The following is a 27879-nucleotide window of genomic DNA, read 5'->3' on the forward strand; positions in this document are numbered from 1 at the left end:
AGAGAATGTAGTAGACTTTCAAAAAGAGTCCAGTAGCACCTTTAAGACTAACCAATTTTATTGTAGCATAAGCTTTCGAGAATCACGAGAACGTGGTTAGTCTTAAAGGTGCTACTGGACTCTTTTTGATTTTGCTACTACAGACTAACACGGCTAACTCCTCTGGATCTATGTAGTAGACTTTGTTATCTACTACAAACACATAGACTTTGTTATCACAAAAAGTAACAAGAATGAACTATTATATGTTTCAAGAAGATGTTTCGGATATGGTTAACCCTTGTTTGGGGCATGAAGTCACCAAAGATAATATGATGTATGATAATATGGTACATGAAGTCACCAAGATAATAAAGTAGCTAAGAATTTGTCTTTGAAGCAGCTATTGTTAAGGAAAGGTCCCTATAAATATGACAATCTAAACTGATAGAGAGCATCTCCTTAGCAGTGGCTCCTTAGCTGTGGTCTTCGTGTCTTTGAGTTGGATGCTTTTTTACACTCATGTAACTGCTTTCCTTTAATTATCTGTGTAGTTATAATGGATAGTATGATTGTCTGTTGATTGAGTTGATATATTAAGAATATTGAATAATAATAAAGGCTTAGAATGGAAGCAGAGACTCTATAATTGTATTTCTGGTGTACAATACTTGGTAATGAACCTAAGTCGTTATCTGTGGTGTACCTCCCCCACTAGCTCCATTTAGCCGATTGCTGCTTTCTTGTACATTTTTTATCTTATATTGTACTGTTGTGCAGTTATTGTCTTAAATAGTTTTAAGGTGTAAAGTTTTATATGAATGTTTTTTACTTGATGTAATCCGCCCTGAGCCTGCCTATGTGGGGAGGGCAGGATAAAAGTTAAAAGTGATAGAGAGAGAGGGGGGAGGGAGGGAAAGAAAGAAAGAAAGAAAGAAAGAAAGAAAGAAAGAAAGAAAGAAAGAAAGAAAGAAAGAAAGAAAGAAAGAAAGAAAGAAAGAAAGACCTCTAGCAAGTAAGTGATTTGATATAGGAAAGCTAACCAGATGCTCAAGTCTTCTAAAATGCATATTTATATTCAAATCGGCCTGACCAGAGACACCAAGAATAAAAATGATGTCGGAATACTGGGCTCCGAGATTGCTTGTGAACGGCAGGATCCTCGGCACAGGAAGTTCTTAGCAACTCTCTGGTTCAAGGCCTCAAGTTCTCAGTCAATGCATAAAGTTTGTTTTCCCCCAGGTACAAATCCTGTGACGATAACACCAGGTTCCCTGAACCCTTGTCACATGATTGCAGTTTCTAAGAAACGGAGGCCATTAGAATAGCATGTAATTCTTTCTACCCCACAAAATATTAAAAAGTGAGGGATCATTCCACTGTCCATTCAAGGTGGTCCAAAAAATTTCACACATCTTTGCAAGTTCTTGCAACATCTCACGGTTAGATGTGCAATAAATAGCTCCACAAAACACCACCGATACTTGAATTACTGCCTGACTGGTTCCTTCTTTATCTATCAAAGGTGAAAAGAAGATAAAATAATCAATAGTTTTTCATTTTCAGGCTGGGTCCTGGCAATATAGCAAGAAGAACTTAGTTCCCCTCTATTGCATTATTGCTCAAAACTATGAGCTCTAAATAGTGTCAAAATGACCACTGCATTTTGTAGACATTCAAAGACTTTTACGAAAAGAACCCAGAGGTGAGTTTAAACTTGAATCACTTCCACAAGAACCATTTGGCCTGTATTTGCCATGATGTGTTCACCTGCTTCTTACTGATCCTTCAGAAGTGCTGTAGTCAACATTTCAGGATCTACTGTTTTTTTCCCCAGATCTCATTTGTGGTAACTTTTTAAAAAAAAATTGAAATACAATTGCAATTACAGATTGTCCCAGGAGGGTCATTCAAGTGCAACTAAGGCCTCCCAGAGGTCCTGCCGCTTTAAATTAAAAGTCCATCCTTCTTCTTCCAGCACAACTAATAACTTCCTGTTTTCCTACGGGCTGCCTGATTCCCTCAGCATTCATAAATCATGATTGATTTATGAAGCAATTGTAAACTTTTTTTTTTCTTTTTTGGAGGGAGAGGTGTTTTTCCTCCTTTACATGGCCTGTATATTACTGCCTCCCTGATTACCTTAGTGCTTTCTTAGATTTTCCCTAACACCCAAAGCTTTCACCTTAGTTCCCTCTCAGTCAGACATATAGTATAGGATGCCATAGTTATAGATAGTAGTAAAGAATCAGCAAATGGGAGTGGCTGTGAGGTAAAAAGGGGATCCTCTGTTCTTCATGAAATAAGTGTTTTACTTAATCAGAAATAGAGTTTATTTATATATACACATGCATAATGGTTTCAGAGTAATTTATAAGTGTATTAGTTTCAGAATAATTCATGAGCTTGGTGGTTCCAAAATAGATATAGATATTTATACACAGACCTAGTCACAAAGATTAATCTTCTCCCAGTTGCCACATAGGCTAATAATATCCACAAAGAAAAGAGTACACAGACACAGACTTCCACACAGACTCACTGAACTAGACAGACTGAACGTTTTCCCTCCGTACTCCGCCTAAAACTGCAGTTCACTCTGCCCCCCCCCCCAGGGTGCAGCAACCATCCAAACACAGCATTCTTTCACTTATCCATCTAGAACCTCCTCTTTCCTTCTTTCTGTAGAAACCTGTATTTTCAACCCCACTTTAATTAACAAAAATAAAATATGCAAACTACGTACATGGGAAAAGATTGTCTCTGAACTTCACAGCTTGCCAGAACCACCGTCCCTTTACAAATTTTCATTCCTGTTGTTTCTCAAATGCACTATTGCAGTATTAAAAAATAGAACAAAATGATGAGACGTGACTTTGGTTTTCAATAAAGGAAAAGATGTACTCAAGTCCTCCACTGGCGTCAAGAGAAGAAAAACTGATAACATTTAATCCATTTGTGACTGTGGCCCGCTTTCCAATTTGAACTCGTCTTCATGATCAAATAGCACAAAGATTTCAAGGAATGTTATTTACGAGGTGATGTTATTTATCTCCATGCCATTGAAAGTTTCAGTTGCCCCTTTCCATGCATTATATCTCTTTTAAAAGGACAGGGCATTTCTCTAGGCCTCCGAGTTGCCCACCAATGGCAGGGAATTTCTACGGGTTTGCCCCGTTGCCTGCTGATTGCTGATGATCGGCAAGAGGTGGTAGCCCCCTCCTCAGAGATTGCCCACCACCAGCAGGCTCTTGGCTGGGCATGATGATGTCACTTCCTGAAGTAATGTCATTGAGCCAGCTGCAGGTGTGCTCCTACACTTAACTGTGGGTCAATTTTGCCCCCAAATGGGCCAGAATTAGCCCCACATAAAGCACAGCAGCACACCTATGGGTGGTGTAATGATGTCAATTCCCATAAGTGACATAATCATGCCTCTCTGCACATGTAGATATCAGAACAGGTAAGTTCCAGGTCCCCCCTCCCGCTGGGAGGGTATAGGGATCTGGGAGCCCTACTTTTTTCTCCAGGCCCATTGGCAACCCCTTGCAAACAGCTACAAGCACTCTTTGACAAAATGGCAAGGCACGTGGCTTGGAAGGAATACTGAACATGTGGATAGATAGAAAGTAGAAATAAAGTTTATTCCCAGGAGCGGTAAACATATCTGAGAGGTAGTACTAGCAAAGGGTCTCAACATTACCAAGCATTCCCAGAAGTAATTATGGGTACTAGAATCCCACATGAAAACTCAGCCTGTCCTACCCTTCAATCGCTGTGCAAACTAACTCCAGTCAAGGAAAAGGGAGAAGAAGAGTGGGAGCTAGAGCTATTACTCATGCAGGTCCTAGTAGGATATCCGGATGCTAAAGCAACACTCCCCCATACTCCTGCCATTACAGCCAGGCCCCAAGACAAGATGTGGAGTACATTTGGAGTCTACTTGGAAGCCTGGGTGGAGAGGTGAAGGGTGTGCCCCGTTGGGCTCCACAAGGCATGGCAGGAATGTCATGCTGAGATGAGCCCACAGCAAGACAGAAAAGTCCAGACAGGCAGCATGTCTGTTTTTCCTGGGGATGATGATAACAACATTAGATTTATATATCACCCTTCAGGACAACTTAACACCCATTCAGCGGTTTACAAATATGTTATTATCCCCACAACAACAATCACCTTGTGAGGTGGGTGGGGCTGAGAGAGCTCTAAGGGAACTGCGCCTGACTCAAGGTCACCCAGCTGGCTTCAGGCCGAAGAGTGGGGAATCAAACCTGGCTCTCCAGATTAGAGTCCTGCCGCTCTTAACCACTATACCAAACTGGCTTAAAAGTAGAGCCCCTCCCATCCCTGCTTTATTAATCCATCAAGTTCTTTTTTATCTTGCTCTTTCTTCAAGGAACTAAGGTCAGGGCACATAGCTCTCCTTTCCCCATTTTATCTTCACAATGTCCCCGTGAGGTAGGTTAGGCTGAATGATGAAGTCTAGAAATAAAAAAAACACAGCACAGAATTTAAACCTAGATCACTTGAATCTTAACAGTCTTTCGTGTGTAAAGTTTTTATTGAAAAATTTCAAAAAACAATACAAAATTTTAAAAGAAGGAGAAAGAATCCATGAAAAAGCAGATAAAAAAAGAAAGGGAAGAAACAAAAAGATATATCGGAAAAGCTTTCAATTTCCTCTATGACAAATATTGGCATAGTTACAGAATTCACACTTCTACTCTTGTTATCAGAATAAAACTTCTTTTTTTCCCCTATAGTCCCTTTTTTTCTCTTAAGCCTCAAAATCACAAGCCAGCAGTTCATATTTTTTTTTCAGTCTCACACAGGAAGTTAATAAGGGCTTTCCAATTTCGTATAAACGTAGATAGTGTCTTTTCTCTAATCAAAGCTGTAAGTTTAGCCATCTCGGCTGACTCCATCGTCTTCACAGTCCACTCCTCTATTGTAGGCAATATCGAACTCTTCCATTTTTGAGCATATAATAGTTTCGCCACTGTTGTCATATGCAGAAATAGAGTACCATGAATGTTTTCCAGCTGTCTATCCACTAGTTCCAACAAATAAGCTTCCAGCTTAATTGTATATTGATCTTCAAATTTTTCTAAATTATCATATGGATCTGTATCCCATTTTTTTTGGCTTTGTCACAAGTCCACCAGATGTGATAAAATGTCCCTTCATGCTGTTCACATTTCCAATATGTATCTTGAATGTTTTTATACATCTTAACTATTTTTCTGGAGACATATACCAACGATACATCACTTTAAAAAAATTCTCTTTAAGCGCAGAACTCAGAATACATTTTGAACTCATCATCCACATACCCTTCCCATTGTTCCAGTTGTGTATTTTAGCCAATTTTATCATAGAGTCTTTCACTCACTCTTCTTCTGTCTCAAATCTCAACAAGAGTTTATGCATTTTAACAAAAACGTGGTTATCATTTGTGTACATAATTCTATTTCAAATTCAGCTTTCTTTTGTTCTAAACCCCATATTTTTTTAACTATTTTAAATCTTTTCAACGATTGTGCATAAAAAAACATTGACACTTGTAACCTTTAGCTACCAAATCTTCTCTTGATTTCATTTTACAGTTCCCGTATGAAAAGTCTAACAAGTCCTCATATGTTAACCACTTTTGTTTAGTTATCTTTTCACATCTATCATCTTAACATTCTAACTAGTTTTCCACACTGTGAATGGGTCATACTTACATGTTGTGCCCCCCCCACCATGAGAAGTGTGACACAAGAGTCCCAAACATAACCAACTATAACTCAAGAAACTATTCTTTACAGTTATTAAAGATTGGTTTTACTTCGTCAGTACCTTTTACGTTGCACTTTAGCAAACAGAAAAACAATGCATGTATTTATGTTTAATAATACCAAAGAGACATGTTGCTTTTTAAAAAGTCACAGTGTTAGCTTAAGTCTAGAAAAATGTACACAGACCATGGAAAATGTAACTTGCAAAGCAGTCTCATTGTTACGGAACGCTGGTTTGCAAATGCACCTTGGTTCCATTTTTAAGGGGGGGGGGGTCATGCACCTGGTGAAATGTGTTTGAATAAATATACACTAAGTCCTCATTTTGTTGATTAGAACAAAAGAGAGAGAGAGAGAGAGAATGCATAAGGGGACATAAAGCGTTAGTGAATCAAGCCCTCAGCTAGCATTTAATTGATAAGAAGTAAAGCTAATATTAGATAACAAATAAATGGTCCGTTGCACAGGCATTTAATTAAACACCAAATTAATGCAGTAATGACCTACTGGAACTAACAGCCAGAAATGGTTTACTGCAGGCTACATCTGGAAGGGTTCACCTTCCCTTCCCCCGCTCTCTCCTTTAGAAACCCATTAAGAAGACATACATTTGTTTAAATAGATGGGGTTTTTTTGTTTATGTTGGCTTGGTCTTCCTATGGGTGTAGCCCTGGCCCTGCTCTTACTAAAATCAATAAGGGGGGGGGGGATTCTTTGATTTTAATGGGAAAGGAATGCAACTTTTACCATTGATGGCTAACTTGGTGTTATGGATATAATTACAAGTATAAGCTTATTGGTCGAACTATACATGGCCTTGGAGTTCCACCAGGAGTATTCTTTGTAGAGGGCTAAAAAGTAGACATGGGCATGAACAGAAAAACAATCAAACATGGTGTTCGTTGTTCGTTGCCATCCACGAACAATGAACAATGAACACTGATGAACATGACATATTCATGAACATGTTCGTTTTTTTGTTGTTCGTGGGGGCCAGCAGGCTCTCCTCCAGCCATTAAGATTCCTACCACACCACTCCCAGAACTCCTACCTGAGCAGGCAGCAGGAAAGGTACCAATAATAAAAAATAGCTTGGCCCAGAGCCTGGCAGCAGCCCTGGAACTTGAAGAGGTAGATCCCTATCCCACCACACACAAAGAAAATTCAAGCTCCAATGCACTCTCCCTGTCTCTCTCTCAAAATGCCAACAGCAACTCTCCCTCACTGCCTGCAAAACCAGAGCTGGGAGCCCCCCACCCCCCTGCTCTTTGCTTCCTCGTAACAAATTTGGAGCTCCTCACTTGAAAGGAAGACCTGCCTATTAAGCTAAATTGGGCTTAGATTGGGGTTTCCAGGGCAACAGCAGGAGTTCAGACAAAGTTCAGGCAGTCCCTGCCTCAGGTTGCCAAGGGAATTGATTGCAGGTGCCAGATTGTCTGGCTTGATGAACAGCAACAAATGAGGCTTGCGAGGACCACTTGTTCATTTAGAATGGGGCCTCACGAACAGCTTATTTGTGAACAGCTGATTGGGCTGTTTGTAGCTTTTTTTAGTTCGTATTGCTGTCTGTGCCCATCTCTACTAAAAAGCAACTCACAGGAGTTCATATGGGACAGGTTGACAGTGTTCTGGGAAAGGGTTTACAAAGAGGCAAGGACGTATTGAGAGGATTGCTTTGGTACATTATAGGCCTAAAGGTTTGACTTATGATTACCAAGTCATGCCTGGCAACTGGTAGGAAGTCTGGGGTGTGGACATGGGGCAAGAATGACATTCCATGCACTGTTATATCAATTCAGGCAAAAAGCCAGAAGTGACAGAGACTAGCTCTAGAATTTGCCAGAAACTCTATGGCAAAACCTGGAAATTCCTAGAACTACTCTGTCTGTTCTGGATTTTCAATGGAAGTGATATAACAGAGCACATAATGCTGCCATTTTTTTTCTCCCACCACCGCTTGGAGTGGTGGCAGGCAGCAAGACACCTGGGAGTGGAAGATCTCACGCTCTAATTGGGGACTGGCAAGCCTAGCTTGACTTCACTTACCTGAGGTATGAGCCTAAAAGTGGTGCACTGTGATAACTCTCCCTTCCACAAAGCATTTGCAAAAAGCTTGCCAACTCCAGGTTAGGAAAGTGCAGTTTGGAGAGCGGAGAAAACACAACAATACTGTGATGCCATACTGTCTACCTTCAAAGCTTCCATTTTCTCAAGAGGAACTTGCTTTTGTAGTCTAGAGATCAGTTGTAATTCCAGGAGAACGCCAGGTCCTACCAGGATGTTGGCAACCACAATAAGCAATGAAGTCTGTAGTTCTCATAATCATGCACCAGAGCAAAGGTCTCCAAGAAAATCACCATGGCATATTGCAGATCTGAAGTCCAGGAGCTGTAAAAACAAATTCCCATGTCTTATGTCCAAGAGAGCTAAGCAGTGGATCCTAAGGCATAACAGTTATGAATCTGAGGAGTTAAGGTAGGGTATAAATCCCTACTACACACAGAAAGCCAAATTTGCTACTACGGACTAACACGGCTAACTCCTCTGGATCTAAAGCCAAGCTTGTAGTCCGAAATTTTATGGTAACAAGTAGACATGGGCATGGACCAGGGAAAAAACACGGACTGTCAGTCCATAGTCCGTTGCATTTCACGGACCATGAACCACAAACTTTTCACGGACCTGCCCCTATTCATGAACCGGTTCATTGGTCCATGGTCCATCACTTCTGGGGGCCCTAGAACTGGTCCCTTCACACTCAGAGATGCCAAAAGTGTGGTGGGTCTTCAACAGGCTCTCCTCCAGTCACCCTCCAAGTTTGGCAATGTTTGCATTTTGGAGGTCCAAGTTATATGCCTCCAAAGCGGTTGCCCCCAGGAAACTTCCAGTAGATAGAATAGGAGCCGCAAACACCAATTGACTTGCATTGGCTTGCAACAATTGGCAGAGCCCTAAGTTAGTCCAACACCCCACAATCAAATAAGAATTGAAAAGGGGGGGATGACACAAAACAGTGAGCCCTCAAGGAGCCAAATAAGCTTGGTCCCAGAGCCTGACTGCAGCCCTGAGACTGGGTTGGGGCAGAGCCCTAGGCTAGCCCATTGCCCCACAATCAAATAAGAACTGAAATAAAAATATTAAACAGAAGAGTGAGCCTTCAGCTGAGGAAATGCAATAAGCTTGCTCCCTGAGCCTTGCTGCAGCACAAGCCCCAAGCCGCCCTCTCGTGCATTCCAAAAAAACTCCCCAAACAAGCAGTTCCTTCCTTGGTAACCAGCTGGAAAGCGAAACCGGGGTTAGCACTGGGTGTTTTATATACTTCTTGCTCTCATAGAGAATAATGAGAGCTCTCTGGTTGGCAGACAGAGCCGCCTGTCAAGGTTTTCAGGGCTAAGATTGGTGTACTCCAAAGGCAGCAGAAGGTCTGAAGGCAATGCCTCTATGTTGCCTGGGGAATTGATTCCTTGATGCCTGGATGTCTGGTTTCATGGGCCTACAGACTGACAGATTGCCCCAAAAGTCATCGCATCCATGAAAAACGCCTGTCCCATGACCCACCTGTTCGCGAACGCTGAACTGGGACAGTCCATCTCAAATTTTGGTCCATCTTTCAGTACATGCCCATCTCTAGTAAGAAGACATGAGTATATTGAGTGGCTAGAGTTGCCATCCTCCCTATCATCCTCTAAACTGAGGCTGATTCGATGATACATTTGCCATTTTACTGCCTCCATCTGGTAAACCCTCACACTCTGTCTCAATCCTCACTCTTGAGAAACTGAAGAGCTGGAGGGGGAAAAAGCCCGGAAAATGGCCTCCGTACTGACACTCTAGGAATTTCCTCAAGTTTCTAAGATCTTTACCATACAGGTTAGGGGAAATTCCTACAGCGTCACCACTAAGTGACATCACATCCCCTTCAAATGCCACCTGCCACAGGCACTCCCTTCTCCTGGCATTTGCTGAGGTAATGTGGACAACTCCATTTTGTGTGGCCTGGTGACATCATAAATGATAACGATAACAAAAACAAAAACATTGATTTATATACCATCCACCAGGACAACATAACACCCATTCAGAGCAGTCTACAAAGTATGTTATTATTATCCTCACGACAATCACCCTGTGAGGTGGGTGGGGCTGAGAGAGCTCCGAGAAGCTGTGACTGACCCGAGGTCACCCAGCTGGCTTCAAGTGGAGGAGTGGGGAATCATATTAGAGTCTTGCCACTCCCAACCACAGCACCAAACACTTGTATTAATAGTAGTACTTCCATACACCACTAGGTATGCACCACATGATATCTGTGTGAGGTCACAATCATATGGCTTGGAAAAAATAAGCTGTCTACTGGACTGAAAAATAAAAACAACATGGCAGTTAGCTGTGTGTCGGATGTAAAATGGACTCAATTGAGTGCCAATTATTGCCTCCAATTCACATGTGCAGTTCTTCGAACTCTTAGAAGCAGCCAAATATTGGCAACATGGCACCCAGCTATCCAGGGGGAAGCAATTTGTTTATGATCATACTGGGAGTCCTTTATTGATTCAATTAGCGTGCGTTTATTCTTCTGTAAAGAATTGTGGCAAGGAATAAGAGAGCAAGTTAGGATTCAAAACTGTGCTGGGAAAGCTCAGGGAGATAACAAGTAATCAGTACCTTAATGACTAAAAAGGGAGGTTCCTAAATTACACTTGCCTTAAGACCAGTCCCTCTAACGTAGAAAATATCTCCAAGTACCAGGAAGGTGGATGTGTATGGTTTCTAGGTCGGAAAGGGAAAGCATTCTGATTAAGAGCGGCAGGACTCTAATGTAGAGAGTTGGGTTTGATACCCCACTCCTCCCCTTGAAACCAGATGACCTTAGATCATCACAACTAGACATGGGCACGAACAGAAAAAAAAAGAACATGGTGTTCGTTGTTCGTTGCCATCTACGAACAACGAATCATGAACATTGATGAACATGACCTGTTCAGGAACATGTTCGTTGTTCAAGGGGGCCAGCAGGCTCTCCTCCAGCCATCAAGATCCCTACCACACCACTCCCAGAACATTTCCTGAGCAGGTAGCAGGAAAAGTACGAATAATAAATAATAGCTTGGCTCCACAGCCCGGCAGCAGCCCTGGAACCTGAAGGGGTAGATCCCTACTGCACCACTCCCTGAAACCTTACCTCAGCAGGCAGCAGGAAAGGTACCAGTAATAAAAAATAGCTCGGCCCAGAGCCTGGCAGCAGCCCTGGAACTTGAAGAGGTAGATCCCTATCCCACCACACACAAAGAAAATTCAAGCTCCAATGCACTCTCCCTGTCTCTCTCTCAAAATGCCAACAGCAACTCTCTCTCCCTCACTGTCTGCAAAACCAGAGCTGGGAGCAGCCCTCCCACCCTGCTCTTTGCTTCCTTGTAACAAATTTGGAGCTCCACACTTGAAAAGAAGACCTGCCTATCAAGCTAAATTGGGCTTGGATTGGGGTTTCCAGGGCTACAGCAGGAGTTCAGACAAAGTTCAGGCAGTCCCTGCCTCAGGTTACCAAGGGAATTGATTGCAGGTGCCAGATTGTCCGGTTTGATGAATAGCAACAAATGAGGCTTGCAATGGACACCTGTTCATTTAGAGTTCATTTAGAATGGGGCTTCACAAACAACTTGTTCACGAACAGCTGATTGGGCTGTTCATGGCTTTTTTAGTTTGTATTACTGTTTGTGCCCATCTGTAGTTATTATCCCCGCTCTGCGTCTGCCAGCTGATAGTTTAAAGGGACCTGCCATGGTAGGGCCCTTTAAACTGCCCAAACCCCAGGGCACTTGCAAGGCAGGAAAGGGCCCTTTAAACTGTCAAATGCCCCTTTCCCTGCCACTACTAAGCAGCCGGAAAGGGGCATTTTAACCCCATGAACCACGAACCACGAACTGGTTCATAACCGGCCCCAGTTCCGTGCCAGTTTGTGGTTCTTCTCATGTTTTTTTTTTTTTTTGGTTCATGCCTATATCTAACCAAGATCAAGGGGGTGCAACTGGAAACCCCACATTCCTAGCCCAACAGAATAATAATAACAACACACTTTGTAAACTACTCTGAGTGTGCATTAAGTTCTCCTGAAGGATAGTATATAAAGGGAATGTTGTTGTTGTTATCTTTGCAGCTTTGACATTCAGATAAAGGATTGTTCTTGGCTCTATTGCAATGCTATTGCACAAGCTGTCATCCATGTTCCTGTTGTATTTGAGGTTGACCAGCCCTGGGCTCCATGATCCACTGAGTATGTTTCAATCTTAACATCTGATGAGCAGAAAAGCTTTTTTCCTTCAGGATTAGAGTTTTCACATCCAAATTTGTTGAAATCTGGAAGGAGATCATTCATAAAATGTTCATAGACTGTTATTAATGAGACCTACCGGACTAAATGAGATAGAGTTTAAGCAATCAATGGCATAGTATTTTGGAATGCATAAGGCGAACGTTTGTTTGCATTAAGATCGCGGGCATTCTTTAAGGACATCAAGGCATCAACTGCTGCTGCCGTGCGCTTCTGCCATTATTTCGTTTGGCAAAACAGTTTGCACTCACGCAGAAAATCCCTGCTGAAAAACGCAAAAGATGGGCAATAAGGTGTTGCTGTTAAATAAAACAGTGTACAAAAAATGGAAAACTGGTGGAACATTGCACATTGTCATTTAAACAATACACATTGCTCAGCGGTAGAGCGCATGCTGTGTATATACAAGTTTCAGGCCCTGGAATCTCTATTAAAAAGGATCTGAGGGGGGGAGGCTTGTATGAGCTGTTACCTTTCAAAAAATGGTGTCATCAACTGATGTTTTAGTTCTCTGTAAGACAGCTTTGAAGGATAGCAAGCAAGTAATTAAGAGAGGGCTTGTAGAGTAGAGAAAGGCTATGCCCTTTACAGGCAGAAGGTGCCAGGTTCCATCTCCAGTTGGAATGTTTTCGGGTAGGACTGGGAGAGATCTCCACATAAGATCCAAATAGACAGGACTATTTGTAGTCAGAATTAGTAACAATGTCCCATTTTATGGAGAAAAAAAAGTGTGTGTGTTAGCATTGTTAAGAGAAATTCTCTTAATGCCTCTCTATCCAGTTTTTTCTCCAATGCAACAACCAGTTTCTTTTCCTCTATTTAGCAAACTGGAGTCTGTTTTGTATCAATCTGAAGAGAAAAGGGGCAGGAAGGGAGGTTGAGCAGAATTTCAGAATTTTACTCTGTGTTAAATGCAGGCGAGATTTCCCCAAACCTTCCTTTCCTCCTGCTGGAGTACCACTCCGTGGTAACATCAAAAAACTTGCGAGGGCTGAATTTGCAAAAGATCTCATAGAGCATATAGAGAAAACTACAGAGAGAAATCAAAGAGAAGTTCCTCTTTTGAAAGAACAAGACAGAATATGAAAAATCAATGGCTATATCTAAAAAGTGATTTTCAGAAAAATAAATTCCATTCTCCATAACAACACTAGTGTGTGTGTGTGTGTGTGTGTAAACGCACACGTGCACACACAAACATACACACGTACAATCTCATGTACATAGGAACTTCCTGATTTTTGCTTTGTTTTCTGACACTTTACAGTATGTCCAGTAGGTAAAGGTAAAGGTAGTCCCCTGTGCAATCACCGAATTATTACTGACCCATGGGGGTACATCGCATCCCAACGTTTTCTTGGTAGACTTTTTTGGGGTGGTTTGCTATTGCCTTCCCCAGTCATCTACACTTTACTCCCAGGAAACTGGATACTCATTTTACTGACCTCAGAAGGATGGAAGGCTGAGTCAACCTTGAGCCAGCTACCTGAACCCAGCTTCTGCCGGGATCGAACTCAGGTTGTGAGCAGAGCTTGCACTGTAGTACTGCAGCTTACCACTCTGTCCAGTGCTACACCAAAAGATCCCTTGATCTCCACACACAATTTCTGAGATGGCACATGGATCTGCTGTGGGGTGGAGAAGTCCCCAATCTCATGTGGAAGTGATCACTTCAACACTGTAGATCCATACATCTCCCCCAGCCCCCCCAATTTTCAGGTAAATAAGGATCTTTCTGAATTATCTGGAATACAAACTGCCTCCAGGAAACTCTCTTGACACTGCAGTGTAGACTCGATAAACTAAATGGGGAATGTTGATATGTGGCTGAATCAACCAACTACTTCTCACTGCAGACAAAGCTGGGACTGTAACGTGCCATAAAAGAAAGAAGCTACAGACGGCAGCATGATTTGTCTGCTGTTTAAATACACTAAGGAATGTTTACTGCAACACTGATATCTTTCGTATGGTCCATAAAATCACTGGACAATGAGTCATTCCAGAGACAAAAAAAAAACACCTTCTCTTGAGAGAACACTTTTTTTTTTTGCCAAGGACAAAGGTAAGCAAGAAAGTACAATATGTTGAAGCTAGGGAAATGAGTCATTAAGAAAGGCAGGATGGGTATCTAAGGACCAGGGCCAGATCGAGGGGGGCAGGGGGTAGCCTGCCCCCGGTACTGGCAAAGAGGGGGTGCCGGGCGCGGCTGCCAGCTGCTCAGGAGGCTGAGCGCAGGGTTGGGAGATCCTCACCAGCCCCGCCGATGGGGCGATGGGCTGGCTTGTTGCACACGCCGGACCTCCCAGCCCTACAGTCAGCCACCAGTGCAGCAAGCCAGCTGCCCCAGCGCATGCCCTCGCCGCCGCCAGCTCCGTGGCTCACCGTGGGCTGGGTCAGCCAGCTTGCCACGCAGGCGGCACAGGGCAGTGGGGCATGCTAACTGCGCGGAGGGCCTCTTAGCCCTGCGCTCAGCTGGCCGCGCAGCAAGCCGGCCACCCCAGCACCTGGTGAGCCGCGGAGCTGTCGGCAGCGAGAGCGTGCACTGGGGCAGATGGCTTGCCGCACGGGTGGCTGAGCACAGGGCTGGGAGGTCCTGCATGCACGGCAAGCCAGCCAGCCGCCCCAGCACATGCCCGCGTTGCCGCCAGTTCCATGGCTCACCGGGCGCTGGAGAAGCCAGCTTGCCACGCAGGCGGGCATGGCTCCTGCCCTGCGTGATGGCATCACAAAAGTGATGTCATCATGCAGCGCTGGGAGCATGCGCCCTGCGCGCATGTGGAGCACCCGAGCAAGGTTTGCCCCGGGTGCCTGCGTGCCTGGATCCGGCGCTGCTAAGGACAGCTTGCATATTGCATGGACCCTGATATGGGTGTGTGCATATGTCCAGGCGGGCATCTGGGGTGGGTATATTTGGGCCCCTGGGCCCCTTAACTGCTGCAGAAGTCAACAAAACCTGCCCTCTTTCTTTGGATGACAGAACCAAGCCCTTTTGGAAGGAATGGATCCTCCTCCTGTCCGTGACACTCTCCTACATGGAGCTTTGGATCAGACTATTAGTCCATCAAAGCTTACTTGAGATTCCGGAGAGCCAATGCTAGCTGGAGTGGGCAAGACTGAGATGGACAGACCAAGGGTCTCACCTGAAGACACCTGTGAAGCTGTCTTCTACTGTATCGGACAATTGGTCCATCTAGGCCAGTATTGTCTACTGCGACTGGCAGTGGCACTGCAGGGTCTCAGGTGGAGGTCTTTCACATCACCTTCTACCTGGTCCTTTGAACTGGAGATGCTGGGGATTGAACCTTGGACCTTCTGCATACAAAGGAGAGGCTCTGCCATTGACCCATGCCCTCTCCCCTGTTCTGCTGTCAGCAAAGCATAAGCAAGATTTTCCTGAATGGCCTTCACATTCCACCACTCTCATCTCTGTAATAACAACAACAACATTCGATTTATATACCACCCTTCGGGACAACTTAATGCCCACTCAGAGCAGTTTACAAAGTATGTTATTATTATCTCCACAACAAAACAGCTTGTGAGGTAGGTGGGGCTGAGAGAGCTCTGAGAGAGCTGTGACTAGCCCAAGGTCACCCAGCTGACTTCAAGCGGAGGAGTGGGGAATCAAAGCCAGTTCTCCATATTAGAGTCCCACGCTCTTAACCACTACACCAAACTGGCTCTCTGAATCCCTTCAGGCTTTGTGAAAGGTGGAATTCAATTCATATCTGAAGAAGAGAGCTCTGACTCTCAAAAGTTCACACCCAGAAAATCTCTAAGGCACCACTGGACATAAATCCAGCTGTGGAATTCAAGGCTCAGCGCGCAGCATCGTGAAGTGATGATGGAAGGATTTCACATCAAGAGACGATTTCAGCTCTTTGGCTCATGATGACCATGTGCAGATTTCCCTTCTGGCCTATTTTTCAGTTTTCCTTCTCCTGCGGACTGTTCCCACTTTCTCCTCTTTCTTCTCTTGATCGCTCCTAAGGTCAAACCTTATAAATGAAGATGCCCTCAGCCACACTTCCTTCCCCTGCTCCCTTCTCAGACTTCTGGCACTTTGTCCATGCTCTTTGCCCCTTCTCTTTTTGGCAACTCTGTTCACCATCCCCCCCCCCCCCATCAAAGGAACCGAGTAACCGTATCCAGTTCTGCCTTTTGTCCATTATGCCTCTCAGGAATACCACTGTGGCTCGCCCAGCTTCTGAGAAATCTTGACTGTGCTGCTTCATAGATGCTCTTCGGATCTTCCATTTTCCCGATCACACGCTCACCCTTGCACAACACCACTGACCTCCTTGTATCCTTCTTCTCTGTTTATCTCTGGGAAGGTGGTCCATTCCCAGTCAGCAGCTAAAGCTGCTAAGACTAGGGGCCTGGTTTGCCTCACCGGATGGGAAAAGGCAGTCTCTTTCCCAGCCATCCGGGCATTGCCTGGGGGGGTGGAGCCGAAGGCTTATAAGCCTGCTCCGCCCTTCCTCGCCCTCAGCAGTTGCCTCGTGATCAGCCCACCCACCTCTCCCTTTATGCAGTGCAGGATTAGTTAGCCGCTGTTTATCAGGGCCAGGTAGGAATTTTTTCTTCTTCCCTAATTGGCACCCCAGGGGAGTTGTTTTTCGCCTACCTTGCACTGTGGGAATTGTTAACAAGGATGGTGTGGAGGCTGTAAATAGTTGGCCACTGGCAGGATAGGGTAAAATGAGTGGGCCGGTGACCCCCTTGGCGCATTCCCATTAGTCGGGAATTGGGGGTCTGTCAGGAGTGGCTGGCGAGGCTCTACGGCTGCCAGCTGCGAGGGCAGACTGCCTGGTGGGGAACCCTGGACAAGGCCGTCCCCAGGCTCCACGGTTGTGGGGGACAGAGCTTCAAGGGGGAGTCACTTGCCTGGCGGCCGGGTCCCAGCCATCCTATGGATGGAACACCCCTGGGGCAGCGGGGGCTCGCCCAGACAGGTCAAGGCGGAGGTCCAGGGTGACCCCAGGGCTTGACCTGTACTGCAGTTAGATCCCTTGCCGCAATGACAGGTTATGTTATGTTGTAGTTAATAAAGTGGCCCTTATTTTATCCCAACACTGTCTCTGTCTTTTATTCCGACTGGGGGGACAAGATCCCTTCCCCCTCCTAGGCACCAGCCTCTTCTCCCTCCTTAAAATTCCCTTTCAGTGCACACCGGAAGACATTTCTTGAACTTGTCAGTGACTATTTCTAATTTGCCTGATCTTCATCAGTCAGTTTAAAGGAGCATAAAATGTCATCTGTCAGCAGGCGTGTATTAATGTATTTATCTGATTCGCTTCCTCTTGCTCATCTAGGCCTGATGCAATTCCGAATCTTTCAGATCCCCTAATTTATTTCAGTCACTCTTTGGGCTTGCTGAAGTTAAATTTCTCAGGTGGGCACATCTGAAGTGATGCCATGCTCTGGCAGGTCCATAAGTAATTATCATATCCGTCGCCAAGGAACCTTGGCTTCTACACTGTCTTTTGCCCTTGTGCCGACCATGACAATCTATTTAATGAAAAGGAAAAGAAATGCATTCATGGAGGCTACTGTCCTAGGCACACTTACTTGGGAGTAAGCCCTATTCTAAGTGGGACATTTTCTAGTAAAGATGCATAGGGTTTGTACGATATTGTATGATGCTACTAGCTGAAAATGCTCTTGAAGAAAAGGTCGTGGCTCCATTCAACATGCATTTTGTACATTGGCTGCTTACCTCAATATAGGGACGCTACTGAATTTTTCAGCCCCTCTAAGGATTTTTGATGGGGGAGGGGGGAGTTTTGAGTTTGCTCATTTCCTTTTGCAAATCTAATGCACAAGTCTTTATGTTCAGACTGTTTTCTGAGTAAAATATCCACTAGCATTGGCAAACTGGTAGACTTAGAAGGAATTAGAAATGATGGATGGATGGATGGATGGATGGATGGATGGATGGATGGATGGATGGATGGATGGATGGATGGATGGATGGATGGATGGTTGGATGGATGGATGGATGGATGGATGGATGGATGGATGGATGGATGGATGGATGGATGGATGGATGGAGAGTCCATCTTACTCATTGATACTCAAGACACGTTGTGCAAGTCAAATCCAGTCAATAGGAAAAAAACATCCAATCAACAAAACAATAAGGTTTGGATTTCAGAAATCTGAACACAAGCAGAAATTTGAAAATGGAGCTGGGACAAAGTTTGCTTATTAACATGACACCTTAAACAATGCAGATATTACATAGTAACATCATACTTAGCTACAGATGTTACATACTATATACAGCAGTTGTCCCTATCCCTTTACCGAAGCATCTAAACATTGTGTTACAGCACAATTCCATGTCAACCCTTACTATCTTCCCTAATCATGAGGCTCTTCTTTCCCACAGTTGTGATTGCTTTTCCTTTGTCACCCTCCCTCACTGCAGCTATGCTGGAAAGAACAGAGCATGGCTGTCACAGGACCAAACTAGACTTTACATAAATAACATGAGTTGGGTGGAGAGTTTATGACCTGCCTTGGGGAATATGCCTTAAAAGCTCTCTGTTGCTCTGTTTTGGTGTATAGCTGGGTTGGTGTGGAATAGAACAGTAGGATTTGAGTCTTGTGGCACCTTAGGGACCAACAAGATTTTCAGGGTGTAAGCTTTCGAGAGTCAGAGCTCCCTTCTCTGGACACCAGGAAGAAGGGAGCTCTGACTCTCAGAAGCTTACATTCTGAAAATCTGGTTGGTCTCTAAAGTGCCACTGGACTCAAATCCTGTTGCTCCATTTGGCTCTGAAGGGCTGCAAGAGTGTAGGCTTCATACTTCCCTCCCAGACCATATTTGCCAGTGGAAATGGATGTGAGTTGTTTGCCCCTTTCTCTGGTGCCATAGGTTCTCAGTCACAAACAAGAAGGAATAGACAAGGACAAACAGGTCCTTCTGTGACTGTTTTCATTGGCAACAATGACATGGGTGTGAAGCCTGAAGCCCCTCCTTCCCTCTTTCAACACTCCAGGGCCAAACAGAGCAACTGAGCACTTTTAAGGCAGGTTCCCTTCTTCATACGTCTGACTGTAAGTCAGTTCCAGAATCTCCAGTTCAATTTACATCTCCTATAACATCCAGTTTGCCCTTAATCTTTTATCCCCATAGCTGCTGAATGCAAAAGCATTAGCAATGCACCCTCCAGCACTTATCTCAAAATGAAATGAGAGAAGATACTGCAGTTGGTGCCCTGACCTGAATACCAAGTGTGCCTGATCTCATCAGATCTCAGAAGCTAAGCAGGGTTGGTCATGGTTAATAATTGGATGGGAGACCTCCAACAAAAACCAGGATTGCAGAGGCAGGCAAGGGCAAACCACCTCTGTTAGTGTCTTGCCATGAAAACCCCACCAAGGGGTCACCATAAGTCAGCTGTGACTTGAGGGCACTTATTCTGCTTCAATTTAACCTAAGTCTGCACCCGGTGTTCCGAAACCTCAGAGGGGTTTTCGCTCTCCCTTTCAGTACAACTGCCAACAATTGGCCATTTTAGGAATTGCATGCAGAGAGGCCCAGGGCTTCCAGCTTCCCTTCCCATGTTGCTGTTCTAAAGTTCAGCTCAGTGCCTGGCTGTGACTCCTGCTTACCACAGTTGCACACTTCCAGAAAAAATAGTGCTTTAGCACTTCACCACGTCTCTACCTCTGGTGCTCATTTTAAACAGTGTGTTCAAAAGTTGAAGGTCTATGTGGTTTGGAGAATGACTATCAGCATTCAAAACAGTAAAGAATGTATTAAAAGTAAGAAGTCCACACATGTACTCTCTGCACAGCAATAGACAGAGCAAAGAATACAAAAGAAAGGCACACACATGCAATTCTTGTGTCCCTCACTCAGTACATGCCCTAGCTGCTCTTATTCTAAGGAAGGCTCATTAACTTAGAAGTTACAGAGTTCTAAAAGCTTTTTAGAATTTTGTCTAGGCATACAGCCCTACGTCTGCTCTTTGCGGCAATGGTGGCCTTCAAGATGGAGCTTAGGTGTGCAAGCTAGTCAGCTGGATTGGACCTGCAAAATGGACCCCTCTCCATCCAAGTCAAGGGATTTTATTATCTCTGTTTTCCAACCTCCTTGTGAGTCAAATAATCTTTTCCTGAAAACTCCAGGAAGATACAAAGTCCATTAGCATTTCCAAAGCTTTGATGCTTGGTACTTGGGAGCAATTGACTTCCCTCTTACTGCGTGTGTTCTGCCAGAAGAGAGAAAAACTTTTATAACTGAATGTGGGCGTTGTGTTAAGACCAGACCTCAAACTAAAATGCATTTCTCCACACAACTACACATGCAGATAATTTGATTTTTCTACCCCGTTACTGATTGATCAATGAATGCATGAATACGAGAGGTGGCCTAAATGTTCAATCAGTCGTGTTACTCAACAGAAGAAAATCCTTCTTGAATCAGGCCAAAATGGAGTCGTTTCTCCAGCCAAGCCATTCAAGTAGGACAGCCGGGATGCTTGCTTCGATAGGCAACTCCTGCCAATTGGCTCTGTCCTCCATCACAGGGCAATAGAATAAAAATTGGGGGAGAGAAATGGCATCCATGAACTCTACAACACCACTTCTGGTTTTAGAGTTCCAAGTGAATTCTAGAGCTTCCTGCAGCATGGTGATGTCACTTCTGGTTATGTAGCCAAAAGTGATGTCACAGAAATTGACAGGTGCCTTTTGGTTGAGTTCTGCCCTCCCCAGTCTTCTGGAGGTTGCCAACTCTACAGCCAGACTACAGATTGGGAGGAGTCAAGTGATAAGGCTACTGATACTGAACTTAGGAGTATCACTTGCTCCCAGCCATTCTTAAAATGTCCATTAAAAACATACACATAAATACCAGCATTTAACTTGCTGGCATACATCCCATGCTGACATGAAAACTGAGTTGATACTGCAGGCGCATAACTTGCTGTGACAGCTCTTTAAATACCACCTCTGTTCTCGTCCTGCTTAACGTTACAAGCCTTTCTTTCTCTGTAAATAGCTGTCAGTTACATCCTGAGACTATATTTCCCCAGAAGTAAGGCCCATTTCAAGAAAGTAGCTTTCTCTAGGCAGCTTTAGAAAGATCTTGGGTGCTATTAGAAATACGTAAGGAACTCTGATGTTTAAGGCGCATGATTTGAGGTATGGAATAAAACCCTGTACAACAATACTGAAATCCTGATAGTGAATTAATAAAACCATAATGAAAATAAATAGTCCCATCATGGTATTTGGCAGGCTGGGCTTATGTCAACGGGCACGTGATTGGCCTCCAATTGGTGCCAATTAAAAGCTGGTGGCAGATCTCCAACAGACTTTGATAGAAAATCATTCTGAACAGTTGGTAGATTTTTTTTTCCTTTCTAAGAGGGAGCAGACTCATTAGAAGCAAGTATATCTTTTTTTTATTATTTGATGATAATTGCCTTTTAAAGCACATGTGAGTGCCAGCTACAGACGCCAAGGCCACGACTTAATGTCACAAGCGACGAAGTATTGCAATACTTGCACTTAACCAGAATTTAATAAACGTTCATGAAAGGGAATCAGAGAGAGAAAGATGAGCTGTAACTCCCTGCTTGATTTACCCAAGAAGAATCCTTCAGGATCATTCTAGGCCATCTTGTTCTCGACAAAGTCCAATCTGATACCCTAAGAAAAAAACATGCCTGTTATTATGAGTCTTGGCCTAGTAAGGCCTAGTGGCTCTGGGGAAGCCTGCACTAAAGTGACTGCAGGGCCTACATTTCTCAGGTTCCGTTTGGCCCCTGTGATTGGGTAAGAGGGGATTATGAGGGAAAAGTTGCACCAATAGGAAAGTAGGGGGATGATGCCTGAGAGAAGGGAGAAAAGGCCTCATCAGAGTGGGAAGGGGTTCACTCCTAAGGAGCAAAGCTGAGGAGAGGCTGCTGCAGACAGAGGGATCCCTCATCCAGAAGGGGTGAGACTAGTGTTGTCAGATCCCCCTGTCCTCCCAGAGAGAGGCAGGGGACCTGGCACCTACCTTATATGCTTTTTTTGTGCACGCGCTCCCAGGCCTGAGCGATGACATCACTTCTGGGATGTGACATAGAGATGAGCACGATCCGCATTACAATTGAAAAAACCTATGATAATGGCGATCGCGCGATCATGACCCAGCGGATCGTGACCGGCCAAGGCCAATGATCTGGCGATCGGGAGAGGCCTGGATCAGGGCGATCGGGCTCGGATCGGGGATCCAGACACTCAAGCGCCAGCAATCTATTCCCCTGGCAATGGAGCCAGGAAAATGCCTGATCTCTGTTTGCCCTCTTTCTGTCGCCCTGGAAACCCGAATGGAAGCCCAGCTTTCCTTGATCAGCAAGCAGTCACAAGTTGGGAGAAGACACCCAGGGGAGGGAGGGGGAAGGAGGTGTTCTGTAGCCGTGGGCACTCCCATATCCCTGCAAACCCTGATAGGCAGCTCTGATGGCCAAACACAAACACAGATGGTGCCGGCATCACCCACCGTTCCTGTATTGCTGGGAACAGTGGGGCACTCCTCCGCCTTTGCCTCCACAATCCATGATCCACAATCCACAATCCACAATCCATGGCTCAGGAACGGGAGATGATCGGCGCGGATCGTTAATTCAGGATCGGCGGCGGCGCCAATCTACAATCCTCTGGATTGTTACAATTTTTTGGATCGTGCCCATCTCTAATGTGACATCATCACAGAGGGCACAGCTGCCCCCAGGAGCACTCCTGTGCTTCGTGGAGAGCTGAATTGGGCCTGATTTGGGCCCAAATTGGGACAAATTTGGGCTGATACAGCCAATATTGGGCTGCTGCGAAGTGGAGGAGTGCTCCTGCGTTCCACAGAGGCCCATTCTAGGCCAGTTCAGGCCTGATCTGGGCTGATTTGGGCCCAATCCAGGCCAAATTGGGCCTGATCCAAGTCAAATCAGGCCCGCGGAAGTGTGCCGCTCTGCCCAAGAGTGCGCCCAAGAGTGTGCGCTCCGCGCCATCCAGGAGCGCACCTCGGGAGGTCCGTTCCTCCGCTGCTGGCCAGGTAAGCCGGGGAGGGGGGTGGAGGGGGGGCAGGTGATTCCCCACCCCAGCAGGCAACTGGCAACCCTAAGTGAGACAGTTGGATGCCAGACACCAGGAGATAGTTAAGAACAGTCTCGTTGTACATTTTAGGGTATATTAGTTTGTTTATTCACCAACCTTTACTATTGTCTTTATTTTACAAAGATTTTAACACCAGTTATTAATAAACCTTTTAAATTAAGTTCTTATTAAATTAAGTGCCTGGGTCCTCATTCCTCGTTCAGTACATAGTAAATCAAACCTACTGGGAGAAAGTAAACGGAAGGATTCGGGTGGGTGCTCTTTGGTCCTTCTGAGGAAACCTGTACCAGACTGGTGGCAGAATATAGAGAACTTTCTTGGGCTCCAGGAGCTGTGGCAATGCCCAAGAATATACACATGTCCTATGCAGAATCCAAGACCTGGTTTATCCATATATAGACATGTGAAGTTGCTTTATCCTGAGTTCGATTCTTCATCCATTTTAGCCCTGACATCTATTATACCTGGTTATAGCTCTCCAAGATCTTAGGCAGATATCTTTTCTAATCCTCTTACCTGAAATTATTTGACTGATAATGCCAAAAATTGTACCTGGAAAAGAAAACAACAGCGCCGTGACAAACTAACAATGAAAATATATTTATGCACATAAATTATATATGAAGGTAAATCATTTGTAGGATTTTCATTGAGAATTTTGTAGTCGCCAATCTTAGGATTGTAAATAGTACCTCTCAGGCAGTCACAGTGCATCCAATCAAATGAAAAACAGCAATAGTGGTCACAAAATCTACAACATACTCAGAGTAGTCCACCTGTCCACCGTAGAGTGCTAAAGTACAAAACTGGATCATATTCACATTTAGCATAAATTAGAGTAGTAGAAGTGACCAATGCTTATTCATTTAAAGTGACAGTGCCCTTATTATAAATTACAAAGACAAAGATATCGAAAGCATCATAAATTTGTCAACAATGAATTAGTTCATTAAGATCAATGTCCAGCAAGTCCAGGGGATCCTGTTCCAAGTTGTTCTGCTTCGTAACTGATACAGGTGTGCTAGCATTCACATCTCGTTTCTGGTAACCTTCTTCCTGGCAGTTACAAACTAAAAAATCATATAAATACATATTTATCTGAAGATACAATAGTATCTTCAGAGCCCCGTGGCGCAGAGTGGTAAGCTGCAGTACTGCAGTCCAAGCTCTGTTCACGACCTGAGTTCAATCCCAGCGGAAGCTGGGTTCAGGTAGCCGGCTCAAGGTTGACCCCGCCTTCCATCCTTCCGAGGTCGGTCAAATGAATACCATTCCCTGGGGGTAAAGTGTAGATGACTGAGAAAGGCAATGGCAAACCATCCCGTAAAAAGTCTGCCAAGAATACGTCATGATGTGACATCCCCCTGTGGGTCAGTAATGACTCACAGGGGACTACCTTTACCTTTACAATAGTAAATAGTAAATACTGAACTTGTTCAAAACTTGTGCTTTTCCACAAAGCTATAGATTCTCCATTGTAGTCTGCCCTTAGAGGAATATAAGAAACTGCCTCGTACACAGTCAGACCTAACTAGTTCAGTATTGCCTACTCTGACTGGTGACAATTTTCACAGCTGAATGAACTCTGATCACAGATCTAACATTATGACAGGAGTTTTTTATTAGCTCCTATCACATCAAATACAGTGCTATCAAATGCACTTTGTTTGCACACTCAGCAAAGCTTCCGAGATTAGGTGGGTGGCAACCCGGGAGAGGGCCTTCTTGGTCGTGGCTCCGGAACTCTGGAACTCTATCCCCAGAGAGACTCAGCTGTCCCCTTCTGTTTCTGTCTTCCACCAGAGGGTGAAGATTTTTTTTATTCTTCTGGTGTTCCCTCGGGATCCCTCATTGCTGCCTTGCTTTTAATTGTTTTTTTTATGTTTGGATATTTGATGTATATTTTAATTTGGTTTTAATTGTTTGAATGATGTGTTTTTGTTTGGTTTTAAAGATTTTTAAGATGTATTTGTTGGAAGAGGAGGATTCAGTGCGGTTCCTTTCCTCTGGTTTCAGAAGGGGACAAACCAAAGAGTTAGAAAGACAGAGAAGTCAGGGCACTCTATTTACTGGTTACTTCTCTGACTGTCCTTTAATATTTAGATTACTATTCTCAGGATTTCCTCCTCCGGACTTCCTCCCTCTTTCTTCTTATCTTCCTGGCTTTGTTCCAGGCAACACCTCTCTCCTTCTCCACCTTCCATCTTAGCAGCATGGATGCAGGCCTTGTCCTGCCATCCATGCCCATCCTTAGACTAGATAGGTAGTTAGGATCTGTCTCCCCCTCTTTCATATCAGAGTATGGAGTTCCTACAATAAAGAACTCACATTTCTTTTCCAAATATAAAGCAAGTGTATGATGTATTATTTTTCTCTCCTGCACACACACCAGCCAGCAAAACGAGCTCACAACCATCTATAATCACGCTCTCTATGCCAAACAATAGACTCTGCTAATGGCCCAAACATGTAATCCTTTAATTGGGTTTCTGAAGGCTACATAACAATTTATTTATCAGTGTTTTCATTAAGTATTAGAGTGTGTCCACCTGTGATATTTAATATTAGTTTGAATAGTGAATGAGCAGCCAGGGTTGCCGTTCTCCAGGTGCATCTTGAAAATATCCTGGAATTACAATGGATCCCTAGGCCACAGGAATTGGATCCTTTGAAGAAAATGGCTGCTTTGGAGGTTGACCACTGTGTCATTGTACTCCTCTGAAGTCCCTCCCCTCCCCTAGGCTCCACCCCAAATCTCTAGGAATTTTCCAGCTTGGCAGTGACAACCCAACTCTGCCTTCTGACAAAAGAGTTGCAGCAATACATGTGAAAGAATGAGGGTTGCCAGGCCAGAGATCATCCTTTCCTTGCAAACTGAGGTCAGAATTAAAATTTATATTAAATGTCATACCCCATCTTTCTCTCCAATGGGGACCTAGAGGGGCTTGCATTATTCTTTTCCACATTTCATCCTCACAAGAACAACTCTGTGGGGTAGTTAGGTTGACAGTGTGTGCCTAGTCCAACGGCAGCCGACACCTTTCTGTGGCAAAGTTGAACCTTGACCTCTCAGATCCTATCAGACACTACCCATTAAACCACACTGCCTCTGATAGCGCAATAGGTAGCAATTTTCCCCAGCCCAGTTTGGCTAGCCATCCTGGAGATGTTCCACTATCTTCTGGGCATGGAGGAGGGGGTCATTGGGTATGTGGGGGGAAGGGGGGAGGTATTTGTAAATTCCCTGCATTGTGCAGGGGGTAGGACTAAATGATCCTAGAGGTCCCTTCCAACCCTATGATTTTATGATTCTTTAAACTCTCTTTGTTTTGTAAAGGAGGGGATATATTCCACCCTCCCCTTCTGTCCTGCAATGGAGACACAAAGTGGCTTACATTGATCTCTTCCCCTCCATTTTATCCACACAACCACCCTGCCTGAGATTGTGTGACTGGGCCAAAGCTAGCCTGCAACCTTCCTTGGCAGAATTGGGTTTTGAACCTGGATCTCTTTGATCCTTCTCCAACTTTCTAACAACTATCCCACACAGGATCTGGGAGCTCGAGGAAGTGTTTAAACCCCCCTGTGGTTCTTCACAGAGGGGATAGTTTCCACGCTCCCTGTCTGTGCCGCCAGCACTTGCCTGGCTTCTCATGAATAAGCCTTTCCTTCTGTTGCAAATGGCAGAGGGATGCTGTAGAACTGGTCTGTGCTTGGATGTCTGATCCTCTTTTTCCTCTGCAAATCCCACCATAATTTCTGAATTGCCGGGCCAATTTTGAGGTTCCTAGCTTTAGTTTCAGATGAGTTATAATAACTAGAGATGGGCACAAACAGCAATACAAACTAAAAAAAGCCAGGAACAGCCCAATCAGCTGTTCGTGAACAAGCTGTTTGTGAGGCCCCATTCTAAAGGAACAGGTGGATGTTGCAAGCCTTGTTCATTGCTGTCCATTGCTGTTCATCAAGCTAGACAGTCTGGCACCTGCAATCAATTCCCTTGGCAACCAGAGGCAGGGACTGCCTGAACTCTGTCTGAACTCCTGCTGTTGCCCTGGAAACCCCAATCTAAGCCCAATTTAGCTTGATAGGCAGGTCTTCCTTTCAAGTGTGGAGCTCCAAATTTGTTACAAGGAAGCAAAGAGCAGGGGGGAGGGGGGCTCCCAGCTCTGGTTCTGCAGACAGTGAGGGAGAGAGAGTTGCTGTTGGCATTTTGAGAGAGAGACAGGGAGAGTGCATTGGAGCTTGAATTTTCTTTGTGTGTGGTGGGATAGGGATCTACCCCTTCAGGTTCCAGGGCTGCTGCCAGGCTCTGGGGCCAAGCTATTATTTATTATTGGTACATTTCCTGCTGCCTGCTCAGGTAGGGTTTCTGGGATTGGTGCGGTAGGGCTCTTGATGGCTGGAGGAGAGCCTGCTGGCCCCCATGAACAATGAACAATGAACATGTTCATGAACAGGTCATGTTCGTCAATGTTCATTGTTCATTTTTCGTGGATGGCAATGAACAACAAACACCATGTTCATATTTTTTTTTCTGTCCAGTTATAACACAGATCACCATTGTTTTCATTGCAAAAGCAAGGGAGTGGGAGTTCTGGGGGCTGCTTGTCCCAGGACATTCTGATTTCTTTCATGTAAATTAATAGAGTCCCATAGCACCTTTAAGACTAA

Source organism: Eublepharis macularius, chromosome 8, assembly GCF_028583425.1.
Source record: "Eublepharis macularius isolate TG4126 chromosome 8, MPM_Emac_v1.0, whole genome shotgun sequence".
NCBI classification, from domain to species: Eukaryota; Metazoa; Chordata; class Lepidosauria; order Squamata; family Eublepharidae; genus Eublepharis; species Eublepharis macularius.